Source organism: Narcine bancroftii, chromosome 7, assembly GCF_036971445.1.
Source record: "Narcine bancroftii isolate sNarBan1 chromosome 7, sNarBan1.hap1, whole genome shotgun sequence".
Classification (NCBI taxonomy): Eukaryota; Metazoa; Chordata; class Chondrichthyes; order Torpediniformes; family Narcinidae; genus Narcine; species Narcine bancroftii.
The window spans coordinates 28,601,464-28,606,841 of NC_091475.1; the positions used below are offsets into that span (position 1 = coordinate 28,601,464).

A 5,378-nucleotide genomic window follows, 5' to 3' on the forward strand; every position below is an offset into this window, starting at 1 on the left:
AAACAAAGGTTCAGATGATGAATCTGCAGCAGATGTGTTGAAGCACAATGGAACAAATGTTACAGTGGCTTGTGATGGCACAAATATGGTGCGAGCAACATGCTGCTGGTCAACTTCCTTATCAGAGTGACGAGACTTTTGGAAAAATCTGCTCCTCTGTGGAACCAGAGCGTCTGGTTTTCTGAGTCCACATTTCAGGATGTTTTTTAATGCTGCAATCATTTTTACTAAGTCAGGTGGATGGTTTTTAAGGCTGCAATAATTTTTACTAAGTCAGGTGGATGGTTTTTAAAGCTGCAATCATTTTTACTAAGTCAGGTGGATGGTTTTTAAGGCTGCAATCATTTTTACTAAGTCAGGTGGATGGTTTTTAAGGCTGCAATCATTTTTACTAAGTCAGGTGGATGGTTTTTAAGGCTGCAATCATTTTTACTAAGTCAGGTGGATGGTTTTTAAGGCTGCAATCATTTTTACTAAGTCAGGTGGATGGTTTTTAAGGCTGCAATCATTTTTACTAAGTCAGGTGGATGGTTTTTAAGGCTGCAATCATTTTTACTAAGTCAGGTGGATGGTTTTTAAGGCTGCAATCATTTTTACTAAGTCAGGTGGATGGTTTTTAAGGCTGCAATCATTTTTACTAAGTCAGGTGGATGGTTTTTAAGGCTGCAATCATTTTTACTAAGTCAGGTGAAAAACCTGTTTGAAATTTGCATTAGCGCATGGCAATTTAACATATTAGCATTTTCAATTGCCTTGGGGTTAATTCTATTTTTTTTGCAAGATATTGAGGTTTGCAATTTAAAATTGTGATTAATCCTCTATCTCCATATTTGGGATTGCTTTAAATGCCAGCTTCATTAAACTTTTCAATGAAGCTATGATATTTATTGTCATATTTTAATAAGGTTAACTGTTAGCGAATATAATGATGATCTTTGAGGAGTGTCTGAAATTTATGATTAAATACCACTTGTGTAGATTAAAACCCTCTTAGAATGTTTTTGCACCTTCCAACCATGTCCAATGATGTTATCGAAGTCAATTCCATGACATCGCACTTTCCTTTCAATTCTCATTAGCAGGCATTGTCCCTTTGTTTTGGAATTATTTCCCAAACCATTTCACCTTTGTTCCTCTTTTAGCAGGCTCCTTAGATACTGACCCATTTTATCCCAAACTCACCTTTTGTGACTCATTGGCACAATGTATATGCTCACTCTCTGTATCCGTGCTGGTATACAAATCCAGGTTGGTTTAATATTCTTGAATAAGCAAGTTTCTGACTTCTTGTCACCTTTAAAACACATCAAACCAGCAGTGAAACTGTGCAATTCCTGTTAACAGGAAAAGCTCTTTTGATGATTTTTATTAATCTTGATTATTACAAGTTCACTTTGATAGTTTGAAAAATTCAGTCTGATTCCATCCTCCCCAAATATGCTTTATTAAATGTATTCATATATATATAAAACGGAACTACTAAATGACATTTTTTGAGAAAGCTCACCATTCAGTCGTTTTGGAGGTTATGTTAAATCTCCCATGACCTGTTTGACAGTAAATCTTTGAATTGACTAGAGATACTTCACATTGACCTGGAGGTTTACTCACTGCCACAAATTAAACAAGCAAGGGCAATTAAGCTTGAACAATGTTGGGAGCTTATTTGAGCAAATTGCTTCCCTGTGTACAAACCATATCATCTTATTATAAATTGGTGCCATAATGAGTGACGACTAACAAATGTCTAAACTGAAAAATTTAATTAAGCACCAGGTATTAAACTTTATCTAAACTATAAAAACACATCAAATGATTTAATGGTTCATTCAAGTCAACTTTGGGGGAAAAAAAATTATTCATATTTTCCACTGTGTACTGTTTTTGAAAAGACGTGTCTAGAGTTAAAATAACATGGCAATCAGGGCAGTTTGTGTATGCCTGATTGGAGTGCTTAAACTTGTACATTGAACAAACAGCTGTCTATACTTGCAGTGTTGACACAGGGAAATGCCACTCCATGCGACTTTATAGCCAGTAAATTTACAGTCTATGAGCTTGTTTTGCAAATGTTTTCTGGTATGAAAACAACAAACTGCTTTTAGTTTCATGTGTTATGAATGGAAAGGGCTTTTAAACAAGGTCCTCATAAAGACAAAGTATTCCTTCGGGGTGGGGATGGGGGTTGGTGTGGGTGTGTGTAAGAACATTGACAATGATGTTATCAAATGAATCCAAATGCGTGGGGATATCAGCACTTACAAGTTCACACACTATCTTGACTGAAGACACCTTGCTCTTTCACGACTACTGCTGGAACTTTCTACTCCAAAGCATTGTGGAAGTACCTTCAATGCCACACCGCAGAAATTCACAAGAGCAGAAAGCCACCAGATATTTTGGGAATGAGCAGCAAAAAAATGCTGTCCTCGCCAGTGACCTCCTTGCCACAAGAATGATCGAAAAATTAATGTGGCAGTGAGATCCAAACTTTGGATTAGAATAAATTACATTCATTGAAGATTATGTTGAAGAATTTAACAAAATTAGAAGATCTGGAGTTTCATTGTACTTTTCTTATGACTGCTGAAGAACATCTGATCCACACGGCTACTCCATCAACCAACGGTACAGTAAAAGCCCCAGCATTCAGCACCTATGGGGATTGGAGATGGCGGATAAGTGTATTTGGCAGTTGCTAGAGATTGCGTATTGCGTGATTGGTGAACTAACCACTAGGGGGTGCCAATTTTAAGCTTTCGTATTTTTTACCTATTTATTTTACACCATTTTTTGCTGGTTGCTTAAGACTGCCAGTTGCTTGAATTCTGGATAACAAGGATTTTACTGTACATCAGTAAATGCATGTCTGATCCTGAGTCATTGCAACACTTTGGATTTACTTTATGTAACTGAAATGTGGTGTCAAAGCGAAGTTTACCAGTGCCTACTTCTAGGTATCTTACTAATGGTAGGATTTACAGTAAACCAAGTCAGATTATGAAAGGGGACACTTTTCTATTATGTGCTCTCTAAACATTTAAACTATTGAGTGAGATGCTGTCCATTTGCAGGAAATCACACATATATTTGGACAGAAGAATTAAAACATTACTCGAGGGATGTGAACAAGATAATACCCAGCTAGAAGCCAAACCAGGGCCTTATAACTCACTGGTGTTGATGTTTTGAAATAGGTGCTGGGATCTGACACTAGGAATTTCCAATGCAGATTCCATACACTACAACCTCTTCAGTTGCTGTTCTTTGTTGATTCACCTGGTAGCTCCTCAGATCTGATGATATAGAACAGGTAATTTTCCATTAGATCCATCTCATCAACCTACAACCTACTTATTTCCTCACATGCCCAGCCACTCCTGCATAAATTTCCTGTCACTCACCTACACTTGGAGCTAATTAATCTGCCAGGTCACACATCCTTGGGATGTAGGAAAACCAAAACATTCAGACAAAACCCACAAGGTCACAAGAATAACTCCACACTGAGAGCACTATGGGCCAGGATTGAACCAGTCACCGGAGCAGTTCCATCATCAGTTCCATTGTGCCTCCAGATTTTCTTCAGATGATGAATCATGCATCACAAAAGGCCAACTCTTGAAGCTTTAGCCAGGCTGGCATGCGGAAAGTCACATGATTAATTAGTGTGCTCATTATAGCAAGCACAATGAATGTTAAAAGTTTCAGAATGAAAGTGGACATACATAATAGGCACAGAAACGTGGAGAAGCCGGAATGCAATACACACGTTTCTATATTTCAATTATAAAGTTATTCCATACAATGAAGTAAACTTTTCTAGATGTTGTCAGCTACTCACAGAGAAAGGGGGAAATTTCGTACTCACTAATTTCAAAAGAAATTCAATACTGGAAGTCAAATAAACCTTATGTTAAATTGGAGATGGGGGTCAAGAAAGGTGAAGAATTGGAAAAGCTGGCTTTATTTATTTTTTGGACTTGTGCCTGCCTCCAGAAATTGCTTCCCCTTATGAGGTTAATTTTCAGATGCAAAACTGCAAATAAATTAAAAATCAAACATTGGAAGGAGGATTTTTTTCCATCCAGGAAACTTCAGGAATCCCTGAAGTTTGTCTTGGAAATATTATGAACACCACTTTGATGAGTTACAGATTAGGCTTTCCCCAAAATGTGATCTTGGCTTGACAGCTGCTTCCAGAGCCAGGCAGGCAAAGGGTAGGCTCATGACATCTGGAATCAGCTTTCTGTTCTTCCAACCAAGGCCCACCTGTTCTAGAGAATTGTACACTTCCTATTTCAAGCAACAAAGTCTGATCTGCACTCCTTAAAAATTGGCAGGGTTCAGGGTTTCTGTATTATATAACAGGAATATTGTCTGAAATCAAATGTGCAAGTCAAAGTTCAGATTTGTCAGGATACATACGTGACATCACGAACAACCCCGAGATTCTTTTTCCTATGGGCCAGGCAAAATTTTTACTAACCGGTAGTGCAAAAAAACTCTGTACTCAAGAAAATATACCTAGACAAAAGAGAGAAGTGAAGATAAAGAAAGAAATGTTAACAAACTGGCTGTAAAAAAAACAGAAAATAATTATTCAATAATAAATAATGTCCAAAGTAAGAGTCCTAAAACGTATCTATGATTGAGTCTTGTTTAGGAATCTGATAGTGGAGAGGCAGCAAATGTTCCTGAACCTGGTGGTACGTCTTGTGGCACCAATATTCTTCCCTGATGGTAGCAGCGAGAACAGAGCTTGTGTTGGGTGGTGTGGATCCTTGATGATTGCTGCTGTTCTCCGACAGCAGTGTTCCATGTAAATTTTCTCAATGGTGGGGAGAATTTTTCCCGTGATGTACTGGGCTGTGTCCTCTACCTTTTGCAGGGATTTATGCTCTGAGGTATTGGTATCCCTGATGCAGATGGTCAGCACACATTCCACTAGATATCTATAGAAGTTTGTCAAGATTTCCCACGTCATACCAAATCTCCACAAATGCCTGAGAAAGAGAGGTGCGGACATGCTTTTTTCATGTTGACATTCTTGCATTGGGTCCAGGAAACTAGTAACTCCTAGGAATTTAAATGTGCACATCCTCAATGATCACTGGATTGTACACCTCTGGTTTTCCCTTCCTAAAGACTACAGTCAGCTTCATTGAGTGTGAGGCAACCAATATTATCCTCTGTGCAAATCAAAAAATATCTTGTGTTCTCCCTGAGTCCAAAAGATAAGCCAGAAGTCTTATGGTAAGCATGGTGGCTTCTAATAATTTGTAATGCATGTTTTGACAGCTCTAAGGGCTTTCTAATAATGCTAGACCTTCACACCAAAGCATGTCTTAAATGGCAGCCTGAAGTCTACATTGAGA

General features: G+C 38.1%; 1 long non-coding RNA gene across 2 annotated transcripts; it reads right to left on the bottom strand.

Moving 5' to 3' along the window:
* Positions 1-1,190: 1,190 nt before the first annotated feature.
* LOC138739821 (uncharacterized) lies at positions 1,191-4,506 on the bottom strand. 2 transcript variants are annotated; one of them, XR_011342455.1, is made up of 3 exons: positions 4,429-4,506; positions 3,176-3,296; positions 1,191-1,294 (listed from the first exon to the last, which is right to left on the bottom strand). It is a non-coding gene; the product is annotated as an uncharacterized lncRNA (long non-coding RNA). The 2 variants fall into 2 exon arrangements; XR_011342456.1 differs by lacking the exon at positions 1,191-1,294 and adding an exon at positions 1,436-2,656.
* Between the last annotated feature and the right edge of the window lie 872 nt (positions 4,507-5,378).